This window comes from Chlamydotis macqueenii, chromosome 8 (assembly GCF_036417535.1).
Source record: "Chlamydotis macqueenii isolate bChlMac1 chromosome 8, bChlMac1.mat, whole genome shotgun sequence".
Lineage (NCBI taxonomy): Eukaryota > Metazoa > Chordata > Aves > Otidiformes > Otididae > Chlamydotis > Chlamydotis macqueenii.
The window spans coordinates 17598700-17618378 of NC_141563.1; the positions used below are offsets into that span (position 1 = coordinate 17598700).

General features: G+C 37.5%; 1 protein-coding gene across 1 annotated transcript in view; it reads left to right on the plus strand.

Annotated features, from left to right (window-relative positions):
* Positions 1-19679, plus strand: part of PLPPR5 (phospholipid phosphatase related 5) — a 205873-nt gene that overhangs the window by 24308 nt on the left and 161886 nt on the right. The window contains exon 8 of the mRNA XM_086752913.1: positions 1712-1856. The gene's annotated coding sequence lies outside the window, so the exon portion shown is untranslated. The remainder of the gene's footprint in view (positions 1-1711; positions 1857-19679) is intronic.

Here is a 19679-nt window from a genome sequence, read left to right on the forward strand (position 1 = left end):
ACCATCCTCACTAGGCATTTCAACAAAATGTCTGCTGGGAGTTTTTCCAGAAGGTGAATGACACCGCGAGTCAGAGCAAGAGCCCAGCCACAGACCACAGTCCATAATGAAAAAGCAAATTGGTGCCCTGTGCTAGAAGCAAGGTAGTTTCCTTAGTTACAGTTTCTGATCACTGGGCAGAGTACAGATAGCCCTCTCAGCCTGCATGGCCCAACCAAACAACTTTAAGCATGGCAATGTTTTATAATCCAAAGTACCACTGAAAAAAAGTTACTTTCTCACCTTGCAAAGCTTCCTGTTTATTTATTTACTTACTTCTTTCCTATGTACAGTTAGAATATTAAAATCAATGTTGTTATTCACCTGAGTATATCCTATTTGACACAAATAGGGGATTGCAGAATCAAGTCCTCATCTGAATTATTTAGAATATAAATTTGTATAAATTTGTGACTAAATAAATTAGTCACTATGTTGTAGGTAGAAACAAAATAAAGGTTACAAAGGCCAGGTATCCTTGGAGACAGAGATGGAAACTCCCCCTACCAACCAAGATATGCATCCTGGTCAAGGACAATACTTGTTCATAGACCTGTCAAGTGTGTATTGTGTGTAGTTTGTTATATAAGCCTACACTGGACCCTAAGCAAAGTTTGTGTCCTAAATGACCCCGAGGTGATTTTAATGCTAAAAATTACACTCCCTTATGGCTAATGAGTATGCTGATGAACAGGAACTCCCTAAACTTTTAAAACATGAACATACGTAATCATGGGCAGTGGGAAAAGTATGGGTAACCAATCAGTTATTTTATTGTGATTTCTTCCTTGTATTTTGTATAAAAGACCCTCTGTATTTCTAAGAGGTGTGCTGGCTCTGTTAGATGCCTAGCACCCGCTTCTGCAGAATTGTAGTAAATAAATATCTCGACTCAGTGTGGTGATTTACTCTTGCACACCAGGTAGAAGAAGCCCTGGTTTTGGGACAACAACTGGAAGTGAGCCAGAATCCTTTCTATGTTTCAATGTAAACAGATTGAGAGCTCTCTTTTTTAATCAGACTTTATAGCACCTACTTGTACCCTTTGCAATTTAAGTGAACTTAACCAAACTGAAATCTCATCAGGTTTTAATTGTGTGGTTAGAGCATTATTAAAAAAAGCCATCAAATGGCCCTGAAAACACAATCCTGTGTACTCCAGTACCTGGGGTTCATAAAGACGTATAATCCCTAAATGTGTGAGCACAAATTAGTCTGAGTTGGGTGGATGCATAGAGAAAAGGTGGTCCTGTGGCAATACACAGTCATAAGAAATTGTTCTCTAAACGTTCTGGTTTTAGTCTGCAGCTTGCAGTTCATCTTCATCTGCAACCTACCCCTTCTTATGAAGTTTTTGATCAGTCAGGGACATTGTGTAATTCTGTGTCACGTAGCCTGGGGCATTTTCACATGCCTCTGCAGGACAGACCAGTCTGATTGTAACTTGGAAATTCACAACTTAGGCAAATTGTTATGTAACTACAATAAGATGTCTAATCTCCCTTTGCCCAAAGCTGTCACACATGGCAGGATTCTTGGTGAGTGCAAAGTAGTTCAGTTTAAAAGAGTGGAAATTATGCTGCTCTGTACCAGCTGAAAATCCAGGCCACAATGTATAGAGAAATCATAAAGCCTCTACTCTACATTATAAAGTAACTCTTGCTCTCTGCAGCAGGAAACCAGGGAGAGATGTTTGTTTTTTGGATGGATGATGAAGGCAGATGCACCTGCAGAAAATGAGGTGGACGGGGCTCTGGCTGCTGCTGAGGCTGTTCTGGTTTGTCAAGAGGCTGTGGTGGTTCCTGGAGCACAGGGAGGTGAGTGTACTCCAATGTCACACCTGGGTCTTGCCATTATTGTTGCGACAGTGAGCCCTTGCAAACATTGTTGCCTCGAAAGCTCTGGTGTGTTCAGAGGCTGCAGTGCTGGTGTTTTCACTGTCAACCCTTCAGTGAACTGAGTGGGGCTGAATGATTTTTCCCCACCTCCACTGCAGGTCTAGTGTAGACAAGGGCAGAATTTGCTACCTGCAGCCATTGGAGTCTGTAGCACCTGGAGTTCAGGGCAAGAGAAAGCTGAAATGCTGGTGGGTGACCTGACTGCCTGAGAGAGTTCATGAGTATGCAGAAGTGTTTTGAGTGAAATGGGATGAAGGAATTGAAGTTGCAATACAGATGTATCAAAAATAATCTAAACGTGTGCTGAAGAGGTCAAAATTAGCATTTATCTGTGCTGGTAGTATCTTATTTTGTAACTGTTAGAGGAAATAGTTCGGTCAGTGAGGGCGGAATTGCAGCAGTTAAATGGGTGACAAGTGTTTTAAGGCCTTTGGTTTTGCTTTTGTCCTTCCTACTTGTTAGATCTAAAGTACCTTTTCAACTACCAGTCTGTAACCCACAGCAGATCTGTGCTATCGTCTTTGTTGATCCTTTCAGAAATAAAAGAAAGGAATTTATGTAATCTGTAAATAAACAAAATTTCTCTCATGCTATAGATGATGGTATATCCTATTACTAAAGTATTATTGAATAATGAGCATTATATGTTTATATATGTATTTTTACTGTCCATTCTCATTTAATTGTGACTACTAAATATCTGTCTAGAATGGAAATAATATTTATTTCAATACTGTGAATATTCTGCAGGTGCTTTGTTCATTTTTAGATAAATCAACACACAGCCTTTTATTAAGGAATAATAATATTGTATTTCCCTTAGTGTTTAATTAAGTCATTCCTATGTTAAGTTATACACGTTCTTTTTCACAAGTAACTGTGTAAGAAATGCAGTGTGATTTGGGGTTGCGTTGTACAAACGTGCCTTTGTGAAACCAGCAGGCCCGCGGCCTGTGCTCCCACCAGGGGGCAGGACGAGACAAAAATTAAGGAGCATTAGGCAGGGAAACCCAGCAGCCCTGCTTTTAATTCCTCCCCCCATTCAATTTCTGCAAAAGCGCAATCTCTGCAGCTGTATGACTATCTGCGGGAAAGCAAGTCTTCTGGTTTTTTTTAGGGACGAGTTATGTAAACAACGCTTGACTTCTGCTTCAGTGAACATGTATGTATCGCTGCTTCTGGGACACTGCATCTCCTCACAAACAGAAGTCATATGATCTATTTACAGAATAATTTTTAAGCTATGTAAAGCTATGTAATAAATCTGTATGTTTCTTATCTTGTAAAAAACAGTGGTGTTTTAAATCCCCTCTGCAGCATTTTAGCTATTCTTTTTTCTTAAGCACAATTTGAAGATAATCCTAGACACTACAATTCAAGACTGTGGTATTATATTGTCCTTTGTAAAAACAATGTAGCAGAAGCCTGAGGCTTATGCCATGCCCAATTGCAGGAGAACTGTGACGTCTTAAGTGTTTCTTGTGTCTAGGAATAATGCAGAAGGCAGCCTACTTTCTAAGATATTGCAGTGACCCATTTGCGCAATGATGGAAGGGAACCACTGACTGAAACGTGTTTAGCCCATCCATAGACAAATAGCTGTGAGGAGCAAAAACTACTGCAAAAACTAGGTTTATTCATGAAAGTGGATGTGCTTGTAAGGAATGCTATTCATAATTAATTATAGCCTAATCCCAGATGATCTGAATGCTCGTCTCTGAGCAAGAAGATCGTGAAAAACTTATTAGTAATTACACCATAGAATTTAGTATCTGTAAAAGGAGATGAATCATCTGGGAACAGAAGAGTATTAACTAGTTTCCAGGCCACTCCATATCTACAGCTGAGGTGTGAAGCCTGCAGCCGTTACCCGTGGGTTGCTCACAGCTATGATTTTATGTATGCTACCAGAGGTACAAATCACCAGGCACCAGAAACCATGGTGAGTGTAACTGAGTTTTCATAGATGAGTTTTCATCATAGCTTTGTATAGGAGCACTCTGGCTGTGAAAAAGGAACTTGAAATTGACAGTGCACTTAGCTTTGCTGAAGGATCTCCCAGGCTTAAGGAATGTGTTTCAGCAGTTACCAGCAAAGCACGCCCCCACTTCCTTGCTTAAGAGAGAGGTTCTTTTTGCAACCTGTAATTAAAGACTCTACTAACTTGAGTATCTCTGGAGCTCTTGTTTTTCATTCAAATGTTGTGCTTCAGTATTGTATTTGGCTTGAGAGATAAGTATTCAGGTAGTTGAACTATGTCAAACAGGTGGTTAGAATAAATACAGATGTGGAAGGTCTGGATGCTCGGAGGTGTGCAGAACTGTGTGGAGGCCTGGCCTTACCCACCACTTCTGAATTGAAACTGAATCTCAGCATGGTCCTCTGGACTGTCAGAGCTTAAACCACCACTTTTGGGTGATGATGGATTGTGTTGAAGAATGTGTTTACAGGAAGTGACTGCAGTGCAGGAGTCAAGTAGCAGCTCTGTTGCAATAACATGGTTGTGATCATCTGCCAGTTCTCTTCCAAAGCTGCCAGAGACGTTGAGTGTGTTTCTTCTATATCCTTGGAATTTTTTTTCTCATTTCAAAAATCAGTATTATAGGGAAAAATTTTAGAAGTCCAGAGTCTGGAATGCCTCAGAATCTATATGTGTAAGAAATTATGCTTTTGGCTTTTACACAGATATGTCATAGACTCACAGACTTACACGGGTTGGATGGGACTCAGGATCCAGTGCAACCCACTTCTCAGAGCAGAGTCTGCACTGAGTTCAAAATAGATTTCTCAGGGTTTTGAAAACCTCCAATGGTGGAGACTTCTTGGGCTACTTGGGAAACCTGTTCCACTGCTTCGTGTCCTGTCCTTGTCAAAAACTATTTTCCTAATGTCAAGTCAGAACCTCCCATTTTGGTTTGTCTGTTGTCTCTCATCCTCCTGCCAGGCTTCTCTGCAAAAGGCTTTATCTTCACAAGAACCTTTTTGCAGGTATTGAAAGGCTCTTTTAAGTCACCCTAAAACTTCTGTATCAGTGCTGTGGAGGTGAATGTTTGTGTTCATATATTTTTGCCATGACTATGACACATAACTGTGATACTGTCTTCAGTTATTTTCTAGATATTTAAATGGAATCATAGAATCATAGAATCATAGAATGGTTAGGGTTGGAAGGGACCTTCAAAGGTCATCTAGTCCAACCCCCCTGCAAGGAGCAGGGACATCCCTGACTAGGTCAGGTTGCTCAGAGCCTCATCCAGCCTGGCCTTGAACGTTTCCAGAGATGGGGCCTCCACCACCTTTCTGGGCAACCTGTTCCAGTGTTCAGAATCCAAGATACTCTTAAAGGTTTTGGATCAGGTTGTGGTAACTCCCCCTTAAATAGACACAAATAGATACGGTATTTTAATATAAATATACAAAGTATCTATATGTATAACATATAGATATGTATTACTATAATAATATATTAAAATTCTATATATTTTAAGCCAGAAATAAAAATAATTTATATACCTATAAACTATATATAATTTTATTTTTAACATCTATCAAGTCCTTTAAGCAATTTTTGTACTACTATGCTAAAACTTCTTCAGAAATATAGTGTATTTAAGTGCAGAAAAATAGTAACTTGTATCCAAAGGCTCTGGTCTAGTAGGACTAGAATTGAAAATTTTCTGGTCTTATAAATAGGGTGAAAATGAAATATTTTACTATTATTACTGGCCTCATTCATTCCAACATCATGAGTCAACCCCCACAAAAGACAATAAAAACATTTATTAAGATTATTTTTATTTCCCTTCATTTTTGCTTATAGTTCTGTTTGTTTCATATCTTAAGCTTTCCCAACTGACTACTGGAGTTAAAAACTTAAGAATTTTCTGCTGCAGCAGCAACTTAAGGGGGCCAAAATGAAGGGGCCACGGGGGAATCTCTGAGTACTTTACTTCAAAGGGAATGAGTTAGCAAGGAACAGATGAAGGTCTATGTAAGGCAAACTGAAAAGAGTACTAAAGGGAAAAATTTCCTGAGGCATATTAGTGTGCACTAACTTTCAGAGGTATAAATATCCCCACAAAGTGGAGACCAGAAACAATGCTTTTACTAATTTTTTCCTCAGTAGAACATTTCAGAAAGTGGCTTTGTGTGTGGTAGTTTCACATTTGGCTGCGACACAGTCAGAAAGTTTTCAGCTAAAAACATTTGGCAGAAAACTGTTTTGGTTGGTTTTTTTTGTTGTTGTTTTGTTTTGGTTTTTTAAAAGTAGTTGCAGAGGCAGTTCTGTTTTGCCAGTATCTCATTTTCCTCCCTTGGGTTGTCCAAGGCTGGACTGCTTGGTGCTCTTGAAGTGGCAGCATGGGGTTCACAGTGGCGTTGCTCAGGAAGCTCAGTAAGTGGTGGAAGCCACTGGCGTATCTAATTGGTCTGGTCTGTATTTCCACATCAGATGATAAGTTCAAGCAGATAGTATATGAACTATAAGTACTTACATACAGGGCAAATATAGTTGTGTTATGTGGCAGTGAAGTGTATTAATTTGGCTAAAGCATGCTGAAATAATAAAAACTCTGAATTATAAAGCTAAAACTAGATTCAGTTTAGCGAAATAAATCTATGGGGTTACCCTGGATATAATCTGACTCAGATTCTGTGGTAAGCAGAAATCAAGAGAATACTGAAAGCGTGCACACTGTTGTCATAATTCTGTATATTTCTTGAAAGTATATATTTCAGTGACCAAACCTGCATTTTATTTGTCTGGAAACTTTTTTTTTTTTTAAAGGTTATATCTTGTTTTTAAGTTCATGTCAGAATATTAAGCTATTTAAACTTATTAGCTAATAACCAGATATTCAGAAAGTTAAAACAAGACCATCTATTTTTAATAAGTCTGCAATCTCTGATGAATCAAATGTTATGATCTTAAATTCTGAATGTGATTCTGAAAATTATTTATCTTACTGTACTTTATAAGGTTTCTTGTTAGATAATTTTTACAGACACTAAATGGATGTCTCTCAGGACCATTCAGTTAATAACTTTAAATGAAAGGACTGTCTTTCCACTGAAAACTGCCAGAAGGAAACCAGCATACGTTTCATAGACACAATGCAGTAGAGTTGGATTTCTTATTTTCCCTTTTCTTACTGTTTCTTAATCCACATATTCTTGATTTTTTCTTTTAATGTTTAGAGCATATTTTATAAAATAATTTGTTACTCTTTTGTTGTTAATTCAAAATGATTGTCAGGAGAAACTAGAGGCTGAATGTCAAAGTACGTAACTACAGTGTCAGGAAGACCAGAACAGATTTATTATATGTTGTTGGGAGTTGCTGTTCCCAGTGAGCAGATTCTGATGAGATATCTGGTTGGTGTCAGAAGTTAAGGAACAATTATGCTGCTATACATCTTTTTTTTTGGTCCAGTGTGGCTGCTTTCAGGAATGAGAGGTGAAAGGTGCTGAGTCCATTTCTTTGCACAGGGGTGATTGCAAAAACATGATCTAACCTCACCTGTGTTGCCTAGATATAGTTGATTAATGTGTGATGGATGCAATTTACATTTTTTCTGAAGCAAGTTATAATATGGAATTTCGAATCAGTTAAGACACTTCGCAGCAAAGGGCAACTTGTAGGAAAAAATAAATTAGTGAACTGAAAAAAAAGAGAATCTGAGAATAACAATAAAAAATTTCTCCTTGATTTAATTGTGATTATGATAGTGAATTTAAGGTTTCTTCAAAGCTTTTCATATATGTACTGCTTTTTCATCTGAGAATGTCAGGAATGCTAGAAACATTAATTAATTAACCTTCTTAATAATTCTGTGCAAGAAGATCGGTAATTATTATGAGATACTCATTTTAGAGTAGTAAGACAAAGAACAAAGAAGTTAAGTAATATACATAACATTAAATGCTTTGGTAGTGTCTGAAGTAGTTAGAGTGTGAATTCTGACAGGTAGAGTTGGGATCTGAGAACAATCTGAAAAAATAGTCACTTTCAGGATATCTTAGATTGAGAACAAGAAATAATTTTCTAATCTTGATACTCTTGTTCTTTTAGCTATTGGACCTAAAAACTGTCAAACATTAGTTGAACAGTTGAATCTGGATTTCAGTAGCTATAGGAACAGATATAAATACAAATGTCTTATGATGAATTAGCTTCTATTTGATGTTTTTCTAAACTTCTTTGGATCAAAAAATTCCAAGAAAGTCTCTTGGATTCTCAAGTATTTTTCTAATGGTTATAGTACAGACAGCAGCCTTAAAAATGAGTACAGCTAATGGCTTATGTACTAGAAGGCAACCTTTTCTTAAAGAAGTCTTTGCTTTAGAGTAGTGGCCCACTTAAGCCTAAGTTGTTATTTTTAATGCTGCTTTTGATACTCCTATGAACTGTGCAGATTCTTCCTGATGTAAAACCAATATTTTGGTTTATAAAATACTGAAAAAACTGTGAAAGGTGATGTGGAATCTGATATGCTTTAGTGAAGAAAACCCTCATGGTCAGCACTGAAAGCTTATGCGAGGATAAACTGAATCCTATAGGAGGAGCATGGAGGTGAAAAAGGAGCTCCAAAAAATTCCTATAATGCAGCTCAGAATAATTATTTAAATTTATTGTTCTATTCAGTGACAATTATTGTTCTACTGAAAATAAAAAAAAAAAAACCAAAGCAATGATTACAGTTATTTCTCCTTAGGTGCTTGATCTTGCTTCCTTTGTCCCCTAAGCTGCAGGCAGGTTGTACAAGCCCAGCCAAAGGAGAGAAAAGGCAATCTCTGTTTCTCCCCATATCTGTAGACTGATCTTGGAGTAAGGAGTCTCTTACTGGGACTAGTCATCTGCAGCTCCATTGGACAACGAAAACAATACCAGCTATGGGGTCTGCAAGGGAGGGCCTAAAGCTGTGGTATTCCTGTGGCCACGAAGAGAAAGAGGGAGCATCGTACACCTTCAGTATACACGGACACATTAATTGGGAGATCATGAGGGAAGAGGATTTGGTAAATTTCCAGATGATATTTATGATGTCCACACATTGAGTATTATCTTTCCTTTGCTGAAAGAGCAGTGGCTGGGAAGTTAGCTGATTTTCACTATGTGATAAATTGACATCTGGGCCTGAGGAGCTGCAGATTTGCACTTGGCTAGGCTGCAGTGCATTCCACAGTGTTCAGTTTCTCCCTTCGTGGTCTGATGAAGCTGTTTCAGAGCCCTTCAGCTTTGATTTCACATGTATCTACTTTTCTTCTCAGCCTCATTAAGGTGTGAATTGGAACACTCTTCCTTAAATACCTTATACAGATGATTAGCTCTAGCCCTGATGACTAAGGGAGAATTCTTCCTTGGGTGAAAAAAGTGCAGTGTAGATGCGATGTACTCTTTCCTCAGGGCAAATGGGAGTGCAGGATGTGAAGATAATATATAGATAGATACATACATATTGTGGAGTGGGAATCTCCTTCAGTTTTTTCCCCTATATCTTTAATTTCTTTTATAACTTTAGTTGTGTGTGTAAAGTATTTTATAAAATAAATGTATTTAGTGTTGGTTTAACTGAGAAAATGGAGAGGAAAAAATAAAAGACATAAATCTAACAGAAAGGCTATAGATATCTCCTTGGCTTGCACATATCTTCTTCTGTGCTGTTTCCATGGAAATTATTTATAGTGCCTGGAGGGAGTGAAGTGCAGGTCACAGATCCACAGAGCTACTGTAGGCTCTCAGCCCAGTTAGGCAGAATCTGACAACAACAAATGGGAATGTCTTTGAATCAAGCTCTTCTGCTTTCAGAGGAAAACATAATCTCTTATAAAAATGTGGCTTTGAAAGAAAAATATTAATCTCTATGGCAGTTTGGGGTGAAATTGGAACCAAGAGCTGTCAGTTTTCATAATGAAAACAGCTTCAAACTCTCTTTCCTCCATTCCCCCTCCACTTGCTGCTTGAAGTCATTAAAGGTTTCATCACACTTATTAGAGCAGAATTCTAAGTACCATTTTGGCTAATCACTGTATATTCCAGTTTGGCTAATTATTTTACCTCTTGAATGTCTACCTGGGATATGTTGAAACAGAGCACAAAAGACAAGTCTGGCAAATGCTCCAGTCATCAAGGAACATATTCTGCGCTTTATTTACATTATAATATATTTTATCTAAAATATCTAATCATATGGTATGTTTTTATTTATTATATTTATGTATTTATGTATATTACATATATGTATGTTTTTTCTTGTCCAAAAGATACAAAAGTACATTGTATAACAACTTGTGTGATAGCCTTTCATGGAAATGAGTGCTTCCTGTAAAGAATTTGTAAAGAGGGGTCAACAGATATATGGACTGCAGTTTGAATTAGAGTATCAATCTTTCATTTTGTCACAAATTACTTGGCAGTATTAATGCAATATTAAGGAGTGTCTCGTCCCCTTTCGGTCAAGAAAAAACCCTTAGGGGCATTTGATCCATACAGTGTATAGCGCAGGCAGCACGGAAGACAAAGATATAGATCCCCTCCCGTTGCCCTGGATGGTGGCTGGCGTATTGAGGCCTGTGTTGATTTGCAGTCAGAACTGTGTAAAATGGGATGCAGCTGAGTGTGGTATGTTGGTCATTAGTTTTCAAATACATTGTAGAAAGATGAATTTTAAGCAAGGAAATTGTATTTGTGTTTCAGCTGTTTATAACTGACTTTCTGTAGACAAGGTGTGGTGACTGTATTTTCTGTCTGTGGTTACCACAGCATGAATCTATTATTGGTCTATTAGCAGAAAAAGTGAAAATGTTTCAGATTTATCTCTTAAGAATTTTGAAACCAAAAGAAATTTGTAATTCTCATCATTAACTTTTTTTTTTAATAAAGGGTCCTTTATTTCTTAATCTTTTTCTTTCTAGTTTATTAGAGAAAAGTGAATACTCCTTGTATTCTTCAAAGATTAGGATATGTTATAGCGTTACCTGTGGCCTATGCAGGCTCTATGTGAACCAGATACTGTGGAAATAACTACGGTATGAATGTGTGACTGGGCATTGTTCAATTTTTTTTTTTGAGAAATGCACGGTATTCAATATGACAGTAAGTCACTTCAGAACAACTTCGTCTGTATTCTAGGAAAAGAATAAATGCAGGAAGTGTCCTAATAATTATTTTTGTTAGGCTGGTGAATATTTACACTGTTAATATTTATAATTTTATTTTGCTCTCATTCATCTTTGAATTCTTGTAGATACTGTTGTGAAGTGCATTTCCAGTAGTAACTTCAAAATGTAAATGACAGTAAATATTAGTAATCACTCTGAAGTGTTTAACCAGCAACTCTACCCATATAAATCCAATTCAAACTATTTTGGCCACAAACCCTGACTTTAGATCTTGCTTACAACTATTGTTTAGATTTACTTTAGTGTCTGAAAGTTTCTGCCTACTGTAAAGTCATATACTTTCCTGTTACTTCTTAGCCCAATGAACTGTGAAAATTTGGAGATACTGAAGAGATGTTGAAGACATGCCATGTTTGCTGGTTATATCAAGCAAGTTACTTTTAGATGTCTTAAGTGCAGTGACAAGCTTCATTACTGCAAATGAACTTTCTTTAATTTTAGGTCTTGTATTTTTTAATGAAAAGATAAGTTTTTACCATCCTAAAGTTGTCTAGAAATGAAGGGAAAAAATTATCTATCTTCCTGATCCTTTTCTTTTTCTTTGTTTGACTGACGTAGTGTAACATGAGCTTGTATGGTCTGTGTGTCTGTCCTCGTCATAGCTTCTCAGAGGGAGAAAAAAGTATTGAATGTCCAATTCCATACCAGTGTTGTGACAAAGTCTCTCTACAGTATCTATTAATTTTTTTTTCATTTGGAAACTACTCTTGAAATTAGCACGGTGTTTCCAACAGTTTGATTAGGTAGGCCTCTTTACCACTCAGGTGTAAAAATCTTAGAGGTGTCCGCTCTCTGGAGGTTAAATATTAACTACAACCTAGAAATTCAGCACTCACCTCATTAATCCATTTGAAACCATCTGTCATAAAAAGATGCAATATGCCACATTGCTTTTTTTTCCCCTTTGGCATCTGCCAATTAATTTTTAATCTCTGAGAAATGTGTTGTTAAATTCAGTAATTTTGTGGCCATGCTTTTGTCAGTTTGGATATCTTGGCTGATGTTTATTAAGATTGCTTCCATTAAAAGAGGCTCCATTTGAAATCTTTTCTATGTGGCAGTAAACAGTTCCCTTGGTGTCATCTCTTCTTGTTGGGACAGACTGTTCTGGACAGCAGTATGCACAAAGCTGTTCTTCTTAGGAGATGCTCTTGGGGAAAAAAAATGAGCAAAACAAACCCAGCCCATATGCTCCCTTGTTGTGCAAAATGTGTTCAGATTCCCACAGTGCTATGGAGTGGGTTTGAAGTGAAATACCTTGAACATGCTGGGATCTGCCCATGCATGTTGTGCTCCATTCCTATAGGCATGGATTGAACGCCGAGAGCTGTAAGCATTGTGAGCTTTTCCCAAAAGACATGGTGAATGGAAGATTGAGTACGTAAGTGCCTTCTGTCTGTAGTATTAGAGTAAATCTATATGCATTTCTAGGACATCATACTGTTCCACGTGGAATGCCAGACTCTCTCTCTAACTGTGGTGAAAGATGCAGTGGATGGTATCTTCATCTGTTGCTACCTATAGTGGTGTTATGAACATGTGTATTAGTTAGCTTTCAAAGACTTAGTTTTACATTCATGGGAATCATTTCCGTAAGAAAAAGCACTGATGCACCATTTTGGCTGCCTGACAGGGCACTCTTAGGTATTTCAATATTCCTTCTTGCCATTCAGTAGCTTACTTAGATCCATGCTGATCCTTTTGCATAGCTACTGGAAAGATACCTTATTTTTCCTCACAAGCAGCAAGATGGACTGTTTCATTTTTCCAGACATGTTCATTTATTACTTTTTCTCATTGTGCTTTGAAGCTGTTTCTTGGTAAAAGAAGGCTTATGTCAATGACAGCCTTCTGAAAAAAACATTTTTAACAGAGCATTAATCAGCAACACTGTTTTTGCTGCAGGTCTTTTATACAAGCTTATCCAGCACTGTAGAAAACCCTTTGTTGCTTTTGCAGATGGAAATAAAGAAATACTGTTTCTGATTGTATTTTGCCTTCAAATTCCCGTGCATATAAATGCAGTGGGAATTTGCTAATTACTTGCTTAATTTTTTGATATCCAAAAATCCTGAATATAAGCAGTCAGAACCCAGAATATATATCCCAAGAGAAGCTCTAAAATATGATTTCATAAGAATGAAGCAATATTTTAACCCTATCGGATCCTTCTGTTCTGATGGTATCCCTGTCCTTTCAATTGTATAGCACCTAGATTTGTGTTTCATTATAATACTAGTAAAGCTGGGTGGTTTCAACTCCATTGTCATGATAATTTTTGACACAATACAGCTTCTTATTTATCTTATAAATTTCAAATGGGTGGTTTTCAATTAATAATTGGTTAGCAAACTGATATTTTAGTTTAGTAGCCATTGTTGGTTCTGTGTAGAGGCTGAAAAGAAAATCCTGCTAGAAATTAGTACACTGATTAGCTTTACATTTATGTGAGAAGGGCAGGTCTCCCCTGATGAAAACCTTGCAATGAATTATTTTTTCCTGAGCTGCTAATTGAAGCTTAGCGATGAAAAAAGATCACATTGGCAGTGGTTAGTGTGAACTCTGACGAAGACCTGTACCCACTTCTGAAAATTTTGCTAGTCTAAACAGCTTCCTTGGCTTTTGTTTTCCATTGCACCAGATTAATCTTATTATTTTATTTAACAAAAAGTGTCAGGTAAATAGTTTCTGTTCAGCTAATGAGTAGCCACGTGCTTATCAGCCAAGCAGAAGAGTACTACCTGTTAATGTGAATAATTGTTTTTCATTTAGGTAACTAGGCAGAGTGGGTTTTCTGAAATACATTTCACAGAGATTCCTTTTTATAAATAAATTTAACAAAATTGTCCCAAAATTGTTAAGAACTCTGAGATGGACATCCCTGATGAAATATTCATGAGAGATTTGGTTGTTCTGTGCAGTTCTCTACTAGCCATTAGCATGCAGTAGCTATACAGAAACATAAAATATGCAATACCTGAGATCTTCTTATAGCACTTCAGCTTCACTACTCTTTCTCTAGAGCCTATTTCACAGCAGCTTGTGCAGAACCATTATGAATAAACATCTACTCCTGTGTTTCCATAGCCAATCCATACAAGCATGAATGAAAAGAAATTATAATTATTCTACAGTTTACTGCACTTGTGAGGAGTACTTGTTTCTGTAGTCATTATTTTAGCTTTTTGTCGCTCTAGGATTTTAAACTATCAGTGCAGTAGCTTGTGCACGTAAGCAAGATGATAGACAAAACACACTGAAGAATTGTAGGCAAGTAAAGAATCAGCTGTCTTTGGCAGGAATGTGTATTTAAGAGGAAGAGCACTTATTGTAAGCTGAAGTGACCTGACATGAATGGTCTTGGTCAGTCCCTAAACAGAGTATGTTTGCAGTTGAAATAAAATACAGTCAGTGCTCTTGGATTCTGTTAATTAAGGCTGACACTGAAAGCATGAGAGAGAAATGTGTAGATAAATTGTGTAACTGCCTTCAGCTCAGATCTGTAATAGTAATTACATACAAAAGTGCGTGAAGCAGAATGATTAATTTTTCTTATGACTCAAGCCTCACTTTGGCCTTGTGCTAAGGCTTGTTTTGTATGAGCTATCTGCAAATGGATGTCTGGTCGTTTGGACTGGGAAGGCAAAAGTAACCAGATCTGATGCTAAGTGAAACCGTTCCTTTGGTGAAGTTGGCTATAAAGCTGATGTGTCTTAGTTGTACTAGTCTAGTGATCTAGCTAAGATCAAGAGGATTTGTGGCCTTTTGAATTAGAGTTGAATAGACTGTTTCAGTTTGAAGTGACGTACAATATCATCTAGTCCGACTGCCTGACCAGTTCAGGGGTGACCAAAGGTTAAAGCATGGTATTAAGGGCATTATCCAAATGCTTCTTAGACACTTAGAGGGATAGGACATAAGCCACCTTTCTAGGAAGCCTGTTCTGGTGTTTGACCACCTAGTGCTTCCTAATGTCCAGTCTGAACCTCCCCTGCCACAGCTTTGAGCTGTTCCCATGCATCCTATCACTGGATACCAGGGAGAAGAGCTCAGCACCTCCCTCTCCGCTTCTCCTCCTCAGGAAGCTGTAGAGAGCAATGAGGTCACCCTTCAGCCTCCTTTTCTCCAACTGAGACAAAACCAAAATCCTTAACTGCTCCTTGTAGGACGTGCCTTCCAGCCCTTTTATCAGCTTTGTTGCCCTCCTCTGGATGTATTCAAGGACCTTCATATCCTTCTTAAGTTGCGGGGCCCAGACCTGCACACAGTACTCAAGGTGAGGCTATAGCAATGCTAAATACAGTGGGATAATCACCTCTTTTGACTGGCTGAATTATGTATGGGAAATAAAATTTCAATATGATCTTTAAATCTGCAAAGGAAGGATCTTGTCATCATAGCATCTTTGCAAAGATTAGGATTACAGAGATATCTAGTCTAACCTCAAAGCATGGTTAGCCGTCAGCTCAGACCAGGGAGATGGCACAGACTCCTTGGGGGATCTCTTCACTATCTGACTGCTTCACAGTGGGAAAGTCCCTCCCTGCAACCAACCTGAGCCTCTCTTGTTTCAGTTTACCCTCACTGCCTCTCATTCTCCTGCTGTGCACTGGTGTGAAGGGCCTGGCTCTGTCTCCTCCATAATCTCCTTGCAGGCACTGGCAGGTTGCCAGTGAACTGGAAGATATGTTCAAGAGCTGGAGGATACGTTTGAAGCACTGTTTTTTTATTTCACTTGTACTTCTGCGTCCCTCTTGAATGTTGCATAGTAGTATGTGAAACAGCATTTAAATCCAACAAGATGTATTGAAGCATCCCTGTGTATTTTTGCCTTTTATGTCTCAAGCTTTCATAAATTCAGATTTTATGGGAGGAATAAGCACGCAATTTTATTCCAAAACTGCCTTTTAAAGCACCTACGGGTGGGGGGAAGAAATGAAAAACAGAGGGGAAAAAAAAAGAAAAAAAAAGAAATTTTTTATTTTTCTTGCATTTGTAATTTCGTTCATGCTAAAATTCAGTCTGGCTGTGAAGTGTGCATGAGAGAGTGTTGGTAAAATTCCTCTTATAACAGAGATATTGATATGTTCACAGTCAATTAAGTCTTAATGCTTCCCTTTCACGTTAGGTGCACCTGAATATAAGGCTGACTTTTTAAATTAGGATTTGAAGTAAGGCAAAGTAATGACTGTTTTGTATTTTTTCATATTTTAACTCTGTATCTCTTTGTTCCTCAGTAAAAAAAAAGTACAGTGAAATAGGAAATAACACTTATTCCAGGGCTGAAGTTTTTATATCTTTGATGATAAAGAACGGTATTAAATCAGAATGGGACAAATTAATTTGTCACACACCAGTAGTTGACTTTCTAAATCTATTATTAATGAATTGCAGCTGTTTAATTCAGCACTGGGTGTGGTAACCAGAATTTTCAAATTTATTTAATAAGGGTAATCAATATCTGTCAGAAGGCAGTTCTAATAAAGCCTCATAGAATTAGGTGAAAGACAAAGGAAGATAATTCTAGGAGTTCTTGTTCAACTAGTGTCAATGGAGATCTTGTTTAAATGAAGACGGAGTTTGGGGCAAATTTCAAACACTGAGTTGTATCATTTTCTTGAGTATGTTTGTGTTTATGAGTTGGCTGTAAGATAACCACAACAGGCACAACTAAATTGCGTGGAAGCTTTAGAAAACAGAGTGCTTGCTATATGACGTAGGAATAATGCATTTTTATGTGAGAATGCTCTCAGTGAGAATGCTCTTTTGCAGTTCTATTCAAGTTGCTTGCTTTAAGGAAGCAATTTCGTAGTTGTCTAGTCCACTGGATATAGACACATCTGTTGCACTGTACCAGTGCTGTTTGTAGCTGTGGCAAAGGGGGAAATATTGACTCTCAGGACTGTAGCAAATAACACTGATGTACTGCATACTGCCTGGACTCTGCTCCGTTTGAGATGCGTTGGTGGGAAATGAGTGGCTGAGAGTCAGATTTAATTTAAGTGCTCCTATATTTACATTTCAGATAACTGATTCTTGGGTTTGTGGGCTTTTTTTACTCCCTCTTCTGGTTGATTGCCCTTTCATTTTTAACTTTTGTGTTCTCATATATTCCTGTGATATCTAACAAAACCTGGCAATGAGAGCAGATTGTCAGGAGCACAAATTGCTTCACAATAAGTAGGTGTTGAATCTGTTCCTCTAGCTAAGTAATAACAACATCAATACATGTAACAATATCAAGTAACACCAAACGTTAGGGTTGGTTTTTTTTTTTTCCTTATTTGCAAGTAACAGATTAGTTTTTCAGCACAGCACTTGTATTTGGAACCTCTTCTTATTGCTCTAAAATTTTGGTAACTTTCTCATCAGGAGTTAGAGACCAAATGACAGCTATACTTGGTTCAATAAAGTGCTATGAGGGGTTATTTAGTTCCGTGGCTTCTGCTTTCTGCACACTTTTCTGAGATTTTTCCTTTATTTTCCTCAAAGCACATTTCACTTTGCTTTACTTTTGTGATTCCTAGTAAAGCTGATGATCTCCTTTAACATCACTTTGTCAGACTGTTAGATTAACCCGTGTCTTAATGTACTAGAGTCTTTGTTTTGAAATCCAGTAGTTAAATTTACTTTACAAATGTAGCTTCCACTAAAGTTAATGGAATTGAACCAGAGCTCTTACTTGACTCTCACATCTCAGCACTGGAAATAATTTGTCCATTTAACTTGTTCTAGCTCACAACTTAGCACTGTTCAGCCTTTGACCTGGAGAACTCTGAGCTACAGAACAAATAATTTGTGTGATAAGTTCACTAGAGGTGGTCACAGATACTTTACACAGAGAATAGGTTTTTTGAGGGTATTTTTACCTTCCTGCCAAGACGTGGAGTAATATGTTACTTAAAATCTCTCCTAAGATACAGATAAAGATCCCTGTGTTGTCTGTACAATAATACCATCATCTGACAGTATGCAATTGCCCAGAAGTTTCTATTCTTTGCTTCTTTCTGACCCTCTGCAGTGGCCTTGCAAACAAAATCCTATCTGCTATATTTATTTATTGACTCTCCCCTCTAGTTTTAGTGCTATTTGCATTCTTCCTATTACTGGTCATATTTATACTTCTGTGTTTTTCAGGTTCCTTAAACAATATGTTAGACAACAAAACCAGCTGATTTCCTGTTAGTCTTACAATTTGAATGGAGTACTTTGTTCTCTCATCTTAAAGAGGGAGATTCTCTTGTTGCTACACTCACTATTAGACATTAGTTTTCTAATGATTTAAGACACTTTATCTTAACAGATGTTTTAAAGTTCATCACTATCAGCTGAGTTCTTTTCATTTGTGGCAAAAATATTACCTAAAATGAAAAAAAATAACACAACTGCATGAATTTGATATACAGCAATACATTAACTATGCAAAGCTATGTAACAGTGGGAAAGTGAAATGCTGACATATGTAAGCCCTACTACAATGTTTTAATGTGGATTTGAGCCTTAGACTGTAAGCTTAATCTGCAACAGAATCTGTCTGATTTGCTGACAGCCTTCCCCTAAAAGAACACAGTGTCTGAGTCAGTCTGAAGTCTGAGTGCTCAAAATGATACATGCATTGTGACCATGTTTATTTATGAATGTTTAAGTGCAGTAAATACCATAGTCTTTGAATATTTGTGAGTTCAATGGAAAAATCCCAAAGATTCATCATATGAAAAAGATGAACAAACTGCTTTCGCACAGGAGTTGTGGACCACATTGTCAAGGACACAGCAGGAGTCTCACTGTCCCCGTGTACTGTCTCCAATGTTCATGCATGTCACTGTGCACATATAGCAGATGTTGGCCCATCTATGGTTATTTGGTATGTGCACATAAGTTCAGTCATTGTATATACACATCAAGACATTGGAGCAATGCAAATAGGGAAGACTTGTAACAAACAGCCCTCACACTCTTAATAATTTCAGTGGAAGTAAAAATGGGGGGTAGAAGATGCTCTCATTTCTTAGCATCCTGGCTTAGACCTGGATGCTGATCCTTTAGATGTTCTTGAATGGAGGATTTCCTTCCAGTCTTCAGCTGGCTGCAGTTGTATTTCTGTCATGTTTCATTTTAAACTGTGCTGATTTTTTTTTTAATCTTACTAAATATGAAAGGAGAAGCAAGGAAGAACATCTGCTGTAGAAAATATTCTGAATTGCACTTTAGAGAGCTTGTGAATACTGTAGGCTTATCACTGGTACAAAACTGTGTGGGTGGCACACTGTCAAGTGCAGACAGCATCGTGGGAGATCCCAGTATGGAAATCTTTTTTTAATGGAGGTGAAAAGAAAAAAAAAATATTTGGAGGGAAAAGGCTTAATTTGGAGGGTGAGAATGGCATGTTGGACACAAATTAAATTACTATATGGATTTAGACAGATACGACATGGTTAAAAATCCATGTGCTTAATCCACAAAGTCTTTATAGAACTCATTACCATCATGTGGGAAAATTCTAGCTGAGAACTTGTGGCAGATCTACATGAATAAGTATTAACTTATGGATCTCAAGGAACT